Source organism: Bactrocera neohumeralis, unplaced genomic scaffold (genome assembly GCF_024586455.1).
Source record: "Bactrocera neohumeralis isolate Rockhampton unplaced genomic scaffold, APGP_CSIRO_Bneo_wtdbg2-racon-allhic-juicebox.fasta_v2 cluster11, whole genome shotgun sequence".
NCBI lineage: Eukaryota > Metazoa > Arthropoda > Insecta > Diptera > Tephritidae > Bactrocera > Bactrocera neohumeralis.
The window spans coordinates 95,674-110,620 of NW_026089624.1; the positions used below are offsets into that span (position 1 = coordinate 95,674).

At 37.3% G+C, this 14,947-nt stretch overlaps 1 protein-coding gene and 1 pseudogene across 1 annotated transcript in view; both read left to right on the forward strand.

The window, feature by feature from the left end:
- The window catches only part of LOC126765687 (craniofacial development protein 2-like), a 358,297-nt gene that overhangs the window by 22,434 nt on the left and 320,916 nt on the right, over positions 1 to 14,947 (forward strand). The gene's annotated exons all lie outside the window — the stretch shown is intronic.
- Positions 3,417 to 3,619, forward strand: LOC126766337 (small nucleolar RNA U3; annotated as a pseudogene).

Consider the following 14,947-nt stretch of genomic DNA (forward strand, 5'->3'; position numbering starts at 1 on the left):
CGTCAAAGACAATTTTGTTCAGAATTAAATACTCTTAACCAACAACACATTTATTTGGATAAAGATTAATGTTATTATGTTAATACAACTCTAACAAATAATTTCGACCAAATTAGTTATCACAAAAACGGTACTCACAGACTTTTTTTTAGATCATTAAAAGAGAAACAATTCTTTCATACATAACTTTTGTGTAACTTGAACCGCTTTCGCAGCGCAAGGAACGGAAGCCCTCAAAGATAAATAATTTCGCCCGTTTTTTACAAATTTACCACTGTTTCTTCACTCCTCGCAGCGTGATGCTATGTAGCCTATAGCCTTTCTCGATAAATGGACTATCCAACACAAAAAGAATTGTTCAATTCGAACCAGTAGTTTCGGAGATTAGGGAAACTTTCACATTTCACAATGTATTTTCACAAAAGTTGGCGCAGGTTATTTTCTAAGATAATAATGTAATCTCCGATGAAGTTGTGCAGATCGGTTAACTATAGCATATAGCTGCCATACAAACTGAATGATCGGAATCAAGTTTTTGTATGGAAAACTTTCACATTTGACGACATATCTTCGCGAAATTTGGTATAAGTTATTGTTTATAGAAATAATGTAATATCAGAAGAAAGTGTTCAGATCGGATGACTATAGCATATAGCTGCCATACAAACCGAACGATCGGAATCAAGGGCTTGTATGGAAAACTTTCGCATTTGACGTGATATCTTCACGAAATTTGGCTCGGATTACTACTTAAGGTAACAATATAATCTCCAAAAAAATTGGTCAGAACGAATTCCTATAGCATATAGCTTCCATACAAACTAAGCACATAGTTACTAGAAGAAATGCATCTGTGAAGGGTATATTAGCTTCGGTGCAGCCGAAGTTAAGGTTTTTTTTGTTTTTTTATTAAGTCATTCTTATTTTGTAGTTGATTGTATGACCTACTCTATTTGGAAAAATTGTTTTTGTTTATAAGCCTACGTTTGCTGGGTCATAAATAGGTACAATTTGATTCTTAAATAAATTCAATGGTTGTTTTACCCTTTTGAAATGTTCATTTCTGCTGAATGTTGAGAACAATCAGTAGTCGCATTTATTTGATGTCTTGATAAAGCGTATGCTACAACATTTTGGTGTCCTGCTTTATAAAAAAGTTTTGTTCCATATTCTTTAAATCAATTTTTCCACCTTTTTAATTTCGTATTCGGATTCTTGTCTGATATTGAATATATGAGGGACTGATGGTCTGTGTAAATAGTTAAATTTGCTACCCCATATAAATAGTTTCCTAAGTGACGAAGTTCTTTTCCATTTGTGCTATAATCCTGTTCAGTATTGGTTGTTTATTTTGAGATAGGACTGCCCCAATAGCAGCCTTAAAAACACATTTTTGGTTTCTGTTCCGGTGTACAGAAAAGATGGTTTTCCAACTCGTGAGCACGCCATGCCTATCTGACCGTGTGAAAAACATAGCATTTCCAAATTTATGCCTCACACTATGCGACTATCCTTGTGTCCTGTTGATTGTCATCTCGAATGCAATTTTCACTGGAAACGGAAGTCAAGTCTCCCAGTTTAAGTCAACAACATCGGTATTTTTGGCAACTAACATTGCGCGTGCACTTAAAAAATCGTTGTCATCTCTAGTGAATTGATAATGGCAAAATGGAATTGATATTAAACCACCGGAAGTATCAATCGGAATTGTACCATTTCCAATTTTTAGCGAAGACGATGTAAAATGTCTTCGGCAATGTCATTTTTGTTTCGTATCCCATAATTGACGCGGATTTGAAGGGTGATATGTCGAAATGTTTATCGCGAAAAGTGTGCGAACTTCATTTTCATTCCAGTGATTAACATGTTCCAGCAATTGTAATTGCTGGCTTACTTTTCCAAAACTTGCACACAACGTACCATTTACAGTACGCAATGACTCAAATGAAGTTGAACCTCGTACATTAATCAATAGCAACCAAAGGTAGAAACTATCGTCGTTTTTCGGGTGGATTGTGTAAATTCGTCCTAATGCATTAGTTGATAACACACCTGGATGTCCATCTACTGGTTGGCCTTGCTTTTTGCGCAACTATTTCTTCGACGATGCATTCCAGGTATAATATCAAGGTATTTCTGAATAGAGCAATGTTCTCGTAAACCTATCACTGACGAAAGTTGATAAAAAACTCGTAAATATTAATTTGATTGCTGGCGGTGTTTTCACTGACTGTACTGTATTCTCTGGGCTGAAGTACACTCTTTGGCCATTCTCCAAATTAGCTGCGAGACGCACAACAGTCGGAAAACGTTCATGAATTGTAAAAGTAAATATCCTACAAAGCGTGAATGGTGAATATAGTATGATCCGTGGGTTGTCAACTTCGATATTCACTCTTCTGAACTGAATGCTGAATGTTCTGCCATTGTCGTCTGGTGAGCGATGGCGATAGAGTGGATATATATCATTTCTAGTTTGGGTTTCCGAAAGAAAAGCACGTGAATAGTGTTTCGTGCATTTATTTTCAGACATACCAACCGAAGTGAGATTGTAGTGTCCGCAAGGTCCATGAACCATATTGGTTTTCATCACTTCGTATAATACTTGATCTTTCTCTACATAAGGAATTTCCGCAGAAATAATTTCAACAGTTTGATCTGGTGTAACAACCACCATTCAAATAATAATGTGTGCTTGCGGCACATCTTTTTTTTGCCACTCAACAGAGTACATCTAACAGCACCACATATACGTTGCTTCAGGACAAAGTCCATCAAACATCGTAACTGTTACTTGAAAAGTTGTGCTGTGACATCGTGACGATCGCTTGCTGATTGACCGCGATCCATAATTCCGCACGTATGCCACCGCATCCTGGGAGTACTCGGTCAAGTGCCTTGAGCTGCCAATGTATGTTGATGCCAAAAAGAACGCCGAGTGTGAGACACTCAGAACGTTTTCACTGAATAATTTTCAATAATTTATTTTTGAAGTTGTACTTCTAGACGAGTTCGGAAAAGGTTGCGATAGATTCAGGTTGCGCAACCTTGCTCAATATGAATCTAACGCAACCTTGCTCAATGTGAATTTAACGCAACCTTGTCTGCGAAGATGTTCGAGCAGCAGGCGAAGCGGTGACAATCGTCGATCGTTTGTTCGTTTCTTTCGGCACAGCTCGGCTTTTCTACCAACAACACAATGTTGCCATGCTCATGCTGTTGTTGTTTTTTTTGTAGAACAATGTTTCAATTTTTGGTTGGTGACATATTCACATGTGTGCGCATATGTATGTTTGTATGCTTGTGCATTATTGAAGTTATGCTTCTTTTCTTTCGTTTGTCTTTCATTTCTGCGAATTCTCAACTATTTTGCGTATCTTTTGGTTGAAATACTCTGCGTTGGCCGTTGAAAAATTAAAGCTATACTTTACGGAATCATTTCTGTAGTTAGTCTTCATTTACATTTTTTGGCAATCGACCCGCGATGACGAGGTATATCGTTTTACCTGACAGCGTGAGGTTAAAGAACTTCATTTCTAGTATTGTCTTGTGGCATATTAGAAATGATGTTTCTTCGAAAATCGTTCGCTTATAACGGATAAAACGACTTCTGAGTGGTGATTTTAATGAATAAATTCCTTTTGGTTGAAATGTTCTGCGTTGGCCGTTGAAAAGTTAAGACTATACTTCTCAGGATCATTCATTCCTTTCATTTTTTCAAAGAAATTAATGACCTTTAGGAATATGCATATTTGCATTATTTCGTTGTCATTTCCATATTCGTAGCAATAGAATTTCTATGGCATAAGTAAAATAATGGCCGCCGATTGTCTCCTCTTGCCGCTGTAGCAGCTTCGCCTACAAACATGCGTAAATATGTATGTATGTATACGTATGGTCGTGAATACATATCGACGCAGATTTTTGCGAGAAGCACCAGAAAGTTGTGCAATTTATGATTTTTGGCTTTTGCCATTGTCGCGAAAAGACTACTTGTTGGCAAAGGCATGCTCGGGGAGATGTCACGGCCTCTGTTTTATGAATGAAGCGAGATCGCTGTGGAATTTGCGCCTGCGTTCATGAATGAAATCGTTTTTGTTGTAAAATGTACTACACTTGTTCTTCGCCAATTTGGCTGCCATATTGTCTTGTGAAGATCAATTTTTTGTTGGTGACATATTAATATGTGTACGCATATGTATGTTTGTATGCTTGTGCATTATTTGTTTGGCAATGTATGCAAATATATGTACATATAAGTATATATGAATGTATGAACATGCAAGTCAATGCGCGCACATGTAATAAGTATATTGATAAGTGATGAAAATATGATTTCAATTTCGGAACGCGCACATGCGTATACATATACTCATATGAGCATGTGCAGATGCACAAGATAGGATAGAAGATGTATGCCTTTTAACATCGTATACTATACAAATAAATATTTTTCTTACTAATAGAAATTAAATTTATCACAGCAATATACATAATATACATATACATAATATTGCTGTGATAAATTTAATTTCTATTAGTAAGAAAAATATTTATTTGTATAGTATACGATGGTAAAAGCAAAAAATTAAAAATTTATTCTGTCGAGATTCGAACCTGAGACCTGTGGTATCATCTTGACTTTCCAAGCGCTTACCACCAACACCACCATTGACACTTAGGTTGTGCTGACTTAAGTATGGTTTGGTTATGCATGTACATAAGAAACATACGATGGTTCTAATAATTTTGTTTAAGTATAGAAATATGCTTTTGTAGAACATTTGCTTTCGCAAACATACAGGCAAATGTGCAAACGACATAATATATGTATGTATGATTGTTTCGCATTTTGCTTCTACGCCGGTCAAATTTCTATACAAAAATCGGCTGAAATGTGTGAGAAAATAAAAAATGGACAACTTTATTTATTGACAATTAAATATAAATGAAAATACATGTAAATTTTCTTAAATTTATTTAAATTTATTGAAATTTCGTTTCGCATTTCGGCACTTTCAAATTAATTAATATGAGTAAAATTCACGACTTAACCCGCACACGTCTTATTTGCGCAAAATTTCCAACTTGAGTAACATGAGTTATTATAAAATAAGATCAAATTAGCATTAAATAATTTGAAAAATAATAAATCAAAAATAAAAGAGTTCTACATACATATTTCCATCATATGGAATATAAAAGAAATCATTTTATAAATACATATGTATATTTCTGTCTCTTCATATTCTCGGTTAGAATATGTGAGAGAATTGTAAAAAATGTTAAAATTGCGAGGCGAATTCCGACCTACCTGATCTTTACAAGACAATATGGCAGCCAAATTGGCTGGACCTCCGATCAATGTTGATAAAATAAATGACAGTGATAATACGCATAACACAGCGGATTCCAGGTTATATGATGGTAAGTTTCTCTTGAATATTTCAATTGTCCGTAATAGATGCACCTTGTGCACTAAACTTGTGCCTTGAAACTAATATCAATTGGATTGGCAAACATTTTAATATTTTGATTTTAAATTGATTTTACAGCGGAAAAAGACAGTGTAGGCCGTGTTTCAAGAGGAGGGAAAACTGCACAATATTATCGTGAATACCGAGCACGAAATAATAGCTGGCAGTCAAACGAAGAAGAGGAAAACCGCTGCGGAATATCAGAGAGCGCGTAAAAAAAGATTCAACGTTTTCTGTTCCATCAATCTCTGCGGGAGCATCTATAACTACTGATGAATCAATTCACCGATAACTGCTGGGCCTTCAACGCGTGTTGATGGATTACAAAAGAGAGATGATTACGCTGCATATTCTCTTCCGCAACGAAGAGACAGAACTACTTTTCTAGTCAAAGTTCCTTCATTTTGACTTTACTTTATTCTTCATTTTATGTGTATAATAAATTTATAAAATGTGAATTTAAGTTTTCTAGTTTTCTTTCATACAAAATGATATGCATTTCTTCGAATATCACTAAGAAGTATAACTTCATCCGCGCGTAGAGACTCCACGCACCTTTTTTTGAATAGCCGGAATAAAGAAAGCAAATGAAAAATTTGAACGATTCAAATAATCGAAAAACAAAACAAAAAAAATTAAAAAAAAATTGTATAAAAAAAAGGTTATTTTTTGGAATTGTACAATTTTCCGACTTTTCGTCATGAAAAGCATACAGTTTTTTTATTTCCAAACCTTCCCCGATCCACAGCGAACAACCTCTGAAAATTTCATCAAGATTGGTTCAGCCGTTCTCGAGCATTAGCGTTACTAACAAACAAACATTCATTTCATTGTATGAGAAAAATAAATGGGCGGTTTTCAGGGGTTTTCCGGTAATTATTCGAATTTATCTCGCCGTAAAAACCTTCCTTGAACCTCAGCGAACATTTAGAAAGAAGAATTGGCCAAATTGGTCCAGGCGTTGTTGAGTTATGCGCTTAGCAACACATTTTGCGATCCATTTTTATATATAAGATATATACATAAAAGGAAGTCGTGTTAGTTACACCATTTATACCTCAAGAACGGCTGAACCGATTTGGCTGATTTTGACATAGAATACTGTTTATCTCTTTGTGTTAAAATTCAATACAATTCATAAATACAAAAATTATATTTCAAAACATAAGTATTTTTTCAAAATGCAGGTAAGAATCATTTGAAAATTTTAGTAATTCAAATATACAGAGAAATAAGTAAAAATTTTCATATCCATGCATTCTAAGCATATGGGTTATACCGATTGTGCTCCAGCACCAGGCAGTTTGTTTAGAACCCGTCAGATTCCTCCTGAGCCAGTCAGTTTTTTAGGACAAACTCGCCCGATTTATTTAATAACACAACAAAAAATGGCAATATATCGTAATAATTGGACAGTTGCTAGAAAGGTCTATTATAATTTGAAATATACAGAAATCTTTTCGAAGCATTGCACAGAGCAGTGCAATATTAAACGGGAACGATGAAGTATATGCGTATAGTTTAAAACTGATCCTTCCTGAAAAAGAAGAAAATTTCTAAATATTGGGAATGGTAGAATAGAACTGCAGCCAAATATGTAGTACACTGGATTAAAACTGGCTCTGTAATCAATTAATGAATAATATACCACGTGCATCTCAAAAGACTGATGCCATAACCTTGCCAGCCGAGTTTTTGTCTTTCCACGCTTGAGAACCGTTTCATAATATGCAGACCACTAGGCTGACAAAATTGAGATATCCCGATAAAACTTCGTTTGCAGGTTTCTTAGCACAAAAAAAGTTTCGGGTTCGTAGATAGGCGTAATCGGACCACTACCACGCCTACAAATTGCCATTAACCGAAAACTTATAAAGTGCCATAACAAAGTACTAAATAAAGGTATAAAGCTGTAATTTGATACAGTGGATCGCAGTAACAATGAGCACTTGTGGCGTAGCCTCGCCCTCCAACAAGTTTAATCTCAAGTATGTCCTAAACCACTTAAGCTAGAACAACAAAATTTGCTGAGTACAAATTTATAAGAACTTCTACCGACAGTGTGAAAAGGGATGAAATCGGTAGATAACACCGCTCACTTCTCATATAACGATACTGTCAAAAACTACTAAAAGCGCGATAAATCAATAACTATATATGCTAGAGACATTAAATTTTACCACCGAGAGGAGGAAGGAAAAGGTTTCTGGGAGCCGGTGTGAAAACTGGACGATGGGCGCGGCACCGCCTACTTTTTGGTGAAATCCTATACCTCCAAACTCCACCAACCGATTTCGGCAAAATTTAGTGCGCGGCATTGCTCTTACATTCGTACGTCACAGTGTGAAATCGGATTTCAACCACGCCTACTTCCCATATATCGCAATTTCAAATTCCACTTGATTCGTTTAGTTTCCAGTACACAAATCACGAAGCAATTAATATAACGGGATAAAACTTTGCACGAATAATGTCTTTAGTGTGTGCCACCTTATGACCAAAAATTTGTATAAATCTAATAAAAACTGTTCAAGCTCCTAGGTACAAATATTCGGGATCCCGGTATCTATGGTTGACTTTTGATCAAAAATGTCAGTCGATGTGTGATATATATAACGGAAATTAAGGGATAAGATATCTTGATCCCGTGGATACCAATGATATCCACGGATTTACAATTCGATTTTAAACGCTTTTAATATCCAGTACGTCTGACCTTTGCGAAGACCATAAATAAATCGCAAGGATAATCTTTACAGGTTTGCGGAATCAACTTGGAGATTCCTTGTTTTGCGCATGGACAATTATACGTCGCGTGTTCGCGCAAAGAAAACTTGTCTATGGGAAAGCTTTAAATTGATTAACATACTGTATCAGTGTATATCTGTCAATATCACATTTAAACCGAACTATTGGCTACGTTAGCCAATTCGGTTTCGTTTTGCTTCTTTTAAAATTATTTTATACAAAATTTTATATTTGCGGGATATTCAAATATAAAACTGTAATTTGTTATAGGGGATCACAGTGGCAAGGGCACTTGTGGGAAAAAGTGGGGATGGCTCGCTCTCTAATAAGTTTAACGTACATATCTCCTAAGCCACTTAAGCTACAACAATCATGTGCATTATTAAATGATGAAATGGGAAGATAACCCCGCTCACTCCCTATATTGTAATGGTACTGTGAAAAGCTACTAAAAACGCAATAAATCAATAACTAATTACGCCAGAATTATTAAATTTAATCCCCTAGAATGTATGAGAGCTCTTTATGGGAAACGTTGTGAAAATTAGACAAGGGGCGTGGCACCGCCCACTTTTTGTTGAAATCATATATGTATCTCGGGATCCAGGAAACCGATTTCGGCAAAATTTTGTGCCAGTCATTATTTTTATCATCCCATGTCACATTGCAAAAATAGGCGAAATCACATTAAAATCACGCCTCCTTTCCATATAACACAATTTTAAATTTGATTTAATTCTTTAACTTTCCAGTACACAAATCATGACGTAACTTATGTAACGGGATAAAATTTTGCAGTAATAATTCCTTTAAACTATGCCCCTGTATGGGCGAAAGTTCTCCTAATCCAAACAAAGTTTCATCGGGCAATATTTGAGTTATCTGAATGAAAGAGTCAGAACAGTTTATCTCTTTGCAAAACTAGATACAATTGGCCGAAAACTTGCCACGATTTTTAAACATTCCGCTGATTTTCCTCTATATGTTTGGCGATGGTATATGAGGCACCTTAATGAAACCCAGCGAACAGTTTTATACTCTTACAACCAGTTGCTACAGAGTATTATAGTTTTGTTCACCTTAAGGTTGTACGTATCACATAAAACTAAGCGAGACAGATATAGGGTTATACTTGTACATCTAATATATAAAATTCTCGAAAGATTCACGAAAATCGGTCGAGCGCTTTCAGAGGAGTTCAATAATGTACACCGTGACAACATTATTGAACTCCTCTGAAACCGCTCGACCGATTTTCGTGAATCTTAGCGTGCATATCGGCTAGGGTGGAGAATCGGACAACATCTATTATTCATCCTCCTAAATGTTAAGGGAAATTGGAAAATTCCCAAAAAGTATCATTTTTCCATACAAACTTCTTTTTCAATTTTTGTTTGTTTTATTTTTCAATATTTTTATTTGTCAAATATTTGAATCATTCAATTCAAAAGAAAAATTATTGAAAATTATTCAGTGAAAACGTTATGTTTCACATAAAGTGATCAATTACAGATTGAAATTTCTTACGAAGCCACGAAGAGGTCGCGCTAATATCGGTCGGCGTTCCTATTGCCATCAACGTATGGCAGCCCATGACACATGAACGACTACTTCCAGGATGCGATGACATACATGTGGAATTATGGAACGCGGTCAATCAGCAAGCGATCGTCACGATGTCCCAGCACGACTTTTCAAACAACAGCAGCGATGTTTGATGGACTTTATCTTGAAGCAACGTATGGTACATATATATGGTGCTGTTAGATGCTGGATGTATTCTGTTGAATAGCAAAAAAAAGTTAGCCGCACGCACACATTCTTCTTTAGATGGTGGATGGTGGTTATACCAGATCAAACTGATGGACTCATTTCTGCGGAAATTCCTTATGCAGAGAAAGATACAGTATTATACCAAATGGTGAAAACCAATATGGTTCATGGACCTTGCGGACACCACAATCCCACTTCGGGTTGTATGTCTGACAATAAATGCACGAAACACTATCCAAGTGCTTTTCTTTCGGAAACTCAAAATTGAAATGATTGATATGCACTGTATAGGCGTCGCTCACCAGACGACAATGGCAGAACATTCAGCATTCAAATTAGAAGAATGAATATTGAAGTTGACAACACATGGATCGTATCATATTTGCCATTATTGTGTAATTCACATTCAAAACTCATATCATTGTTGAGTATTTCAGTTTGGTGTAATCGATAAAATACGTTTGTAATTCCGTTACCAAAGGAAGCAACATGGCGGTTATTGAACGAACGATACGGTCGATACGTGAACTGCAATAAAGCGCTTTGTAGGATATTTACTTTTGCAATTCATGAACGTTTTCCGACTGTTGTGCGTCTCGCAGTTAAATTGGAGAGTATATTTCAACCCAGAGAATACAGTACAGCCAGTGGAAACACCGCCAGCAACAAAATTAACATTGACGAGTTTTTTCTCAACTTTCGTCAGTGATCCGTTTGCGTGAACATTGCTCTATTCGGAAATACCTTGATATTATACCTGGAATGCATCGTCAAAGAAATAGTTGCGCAGAAAGCACGGCCAACCAGCAGATTGACATCCCGGTGTGTTATCAACTAATGCATTAGGACGAATTTACACAATCCACCCGAAAAACGACGATTGTTTCTACCTTCGGTTGCTATTGATTAATGTACGCGGTTCAACATATTTGAGTCATTGCGTACTGTGAATGGTACGGTGTGTGCAAATTTTGGAGAAGTAAGCCAGCAATTACAATTGCTGGAACATGTTAATCACTGGAATGAAAATGAAGTACGCACACTTTTCGCTATAAACATTTAGACAAATCAGCCTTCAAATCCGCGTCTAAAAATTGGAAATGGATCAATTCCGGTGGTTCGATATCAATTCCATCTGTCGTTTATCAATTCACGAAAGATGAACTCATCACGAATGTTCGGATATTGGCCAAATTATTGTAACGGTGATTCCTTAAGTGCACGCGCAATGTTAGCTGCCAAAAATACCGATGTAGAAGATTCAAAGTCAAATTCCGGGAGACTTGCGCTCATACAAATCGATCGATCGTCTTGACAATGAAGACGACGCCGTGAATTATCCAGAGGAATTTCTAAATTCTTTGGAGAGGCTTGGTATGCCACCGCATCATTTGCGTCTCAAAGTTGGATCTGTCGATATTATGTTCCGCAATCTGCGCTATCAAATACAAAGGGGCAGAATGCTTGATTCTACGAATTTCTTTGAGTTCTAACGATTTGCCATTTTCAATTCAAACAAATTCCGTTTCGAGTGAAAATTGCATTCGAGATGACAATCAACAGGACACAAGAATAGTCCCATAGTGTGTGGCACAAATTTGGAAATGCTATGTTTTTCACACGGTTAGATATACGTGGCGTGCTCACGAGTTGGAAAACCATCTTTTCTGTACATCGGAACAAAAACCAAAAAATGTTGTCAAAACACTTAATTTCACGCAGGACAACGGCTTCGGGGTCAAAGAGCACTATAATGAAACGGATAATTTGCGGACACTTATAACGCTTCGATTCGTATTTACTTTGGATTCACTTTCATTTACTTAGAGAAGTTCAACTAAATAACACTTAATTTTTGTAATCGAAATGAATTTATAACTATTGTGAAATGAAATATAATTTTTCCTTTTCAAATATAAGACAAAAAAAAAAATTTTTTTATCTTTTAATCACCAAATGAAATGTTACATAAAATGAAGCAATTTGGTGGCGAAGCGGAGTTCGCCGGGTTTTCTAGTACGAGTATATAAATGATCAGGATGACGAGAAAATTTTATGCGAGCTGTAACTTGGGTAAAAATTGAGATATCTCTATTAAACTTGGTTGGGTTCCTTAAACAAATTTCGATTTCGTAGCTGGGTGTAAGCGGAATACTGCCTTAACTTAGCACAAAATTAAGTTATAAAGCTGTAGTTGGGTAAAACCTACTAAAAGCTTGATAAATCAATAACTAAATATGCTAGAGACACTAAATTTTACCATCCAGAACCCAATATATTACGACTAATTTATTCTTAAAATGCCCAAGTTGTATATAAGATTTTCTTCTTCTTCTTTATTGGCGCAGTCACCGTTTACGCGATTATAGCGGAGTTAACAACAGCGCGCCAGTCGTTTCTTCTTTTCGCTACGTGGAGCCAACTGGATATTTCAAGCGAAGCCATGTCTTTCTCCACTTGGTCCTTCCAACGGAGTGGAGGTCTTCCTCTTCCTCTGCTTCCTCAGGCGGGTACAACGTCGAATACTTTCAGAGATGAAGAATTTTTGTCCATTCGGACAACAAAACCTAGCCAGTGTAGCCACTATCTTTTATTTCGCTGAACTATGTCAATGTCGTCATATATCTCATACAGCTTATCGTTCCATCGAATGCGATATTCGCCGTGGCCACCGCGCAAAGGACCATAAATCTTTCGCAGAACTTTTCTCCAGAAAACTCGCAACGTCGACTCATCAGTTGTTGTCATCGTCAAAGCCTCTGCCATATAGCAGGACCGGAATAATGAGTGACTTATATAGTTTGAGTTTTTTTCGTCGAGAGGGGACTCTACTTTTCGATTGCCTACCAACTCCGATATAGCACCTGTTGGCAAGAGTTATCCTTCTTTGGAAATCCAGGTTGACGTTGTTGTTGGTGTTTACACTGGTTTCAAGATGGATGAAATTATCCACGACTTCAAAGTTATGACTGTCAACAGTGACGTAAGAGCCAAGTCGTGAGTGCGACGACTGTTTCTTTGATGACAGGAGATATTTCGTCTTGCCCTTGTTCACTTCCAGACCCATTTGCATTGCTTCCTTGTCCGGTATGGAGAAAGCAGAACTAACGGCGCGGGTGTTGAGGCCGATGATATCAATATCATCGGCATACGCTAGCGGCTGTACACTCTTATAAAAGATTGTGCCTGCTCGATTTAGTTCTGCAGCTCGAACTATTTTCTCCAGAAGCAGGTTGAAGTAGTCGCACGATAGGGAGTCGCCTTGTCTGAAACCTCGTTTGGTATCGAACGGCTCGGAGAGGTCCTTCCCGATCCTGACGGAGCTTTTGGTGTTACTCAACGTCAGTTTACACAGCCGTATTAGTTTTGCGGGGGTACCAAATTCAGACATCGCGGCATAAAGGCAGCTCTTTTTCGTGCTGTCGAAAGCAGCTTTGAAATCGACGAAGAGGTGGTGTGTGTGGATTCTCCTGTACTGTTCTCTCCATAATTTTAAAACGCTCTGTACATCAGTTGCTAGATCACAGATTGGGGGTTCCACGGGAATATGCTCCGGTTTTGAGACCTTGTGATAGTCGCCGCAGCTTTTCGTAGAATTTTCGAGCGTCATCCTTGTCGGCCAGCTTCTCAAGCTCTTCATAGTCACGCAATTCGGCCTTTCTCTGTTTTTTGTCTGCAAATGCGTCTCGCCTTTCTCTTCAGCTTTCGGTATCTATCTTATCCCGCACGTTTTGTAGTCGATTGTAACGTTGCGAGGTAGGCATTTTGTTTTCTCTCCGCTGTGACACGGTACTCCTCATCGTACCAGCTGTTCTGTGATCAGGGAGACGAGTAGAGTCGAAATCCGGATGTCTATCTGTCCGTCCGTCCGTCTGTCCGTCCGTCCGTCCGTGCAAGCTGTAACTTGAGTAAAAATTGAGATATCATGATGAAACTTGGTACACGTATTCCTTGGCTCCATAAGAAGCTTAAGTTCGAAGATGGGCAAAATCGGCCTACTGCCGCGCCCACAAAATGGCGGAAACCGAAAACCTATAAGGTGTCATAACTAAGCCATAAATAAAGATATTAAAGTGAAATTTGGCACAAAGAATTGCATTAGGGAGGGGCATATTTGGACGCAATTTTTTTGGAAAAGTGGGCGTGGCCCCGCCCTCTACTAAGTTTTTTGTACATATCTCGAAAACTACTATAGCTATGTCAACCAAACTCTACAGAGTCGTTTTCTTAAGGCATTTCCATATAGAGTTCAAAAATGGAAGAAATCGGATAATAACCACGCCCACCTCCCATACAAAGGTTATGTTGAAAATCACTAAAAGTGCGTTAACCGACTAACAAAAAACGTTCGAAACACTAAATTTTACGGAAGAAATTGCAGAAGGAAGCTGCACACAGGCTTTTTTTAAAAATTGAAAATGGGCATGGCTTCGCCCACTTATGGACCAAAAACCATATCTCAGGAACTACTAGACCTATTTCAATGAAATTCGGTATATAATATTTTCTTAACACCCTGATGACATGTACGAAATATGGGTGAAATCGGTTCACAACCACGCCTTCCTCCAATATAACGCTATTTTGAATTCCATCTGATGCCTTCTCTGTATAATACGAGTATATACATTAGGAACCAATGATGATAGCGGAATAAAACTTTACACAAATACGGTATTTGAAAAATATGTAAATGACGTATAATGAAATCTCGATTATCACTTTATCATGCGAGAGTATAAAATGTTCGGTGACACCCGAACTTAGCCCTTCATTACTTGTTTTGGTTGCAGATGTACGTACGGACCTTGAAATGGAGTCTCACAGTTCCCTTATATCGAGTTGCTGATGAGTGTTCTCAGAGAGCAAGGATGCAAGTCGGGTAGAAAACCATTCGGCTGGCTGGTGTGATTTAACTTCTCGATTTCGAACTTTCCGTTAAAGAGTGA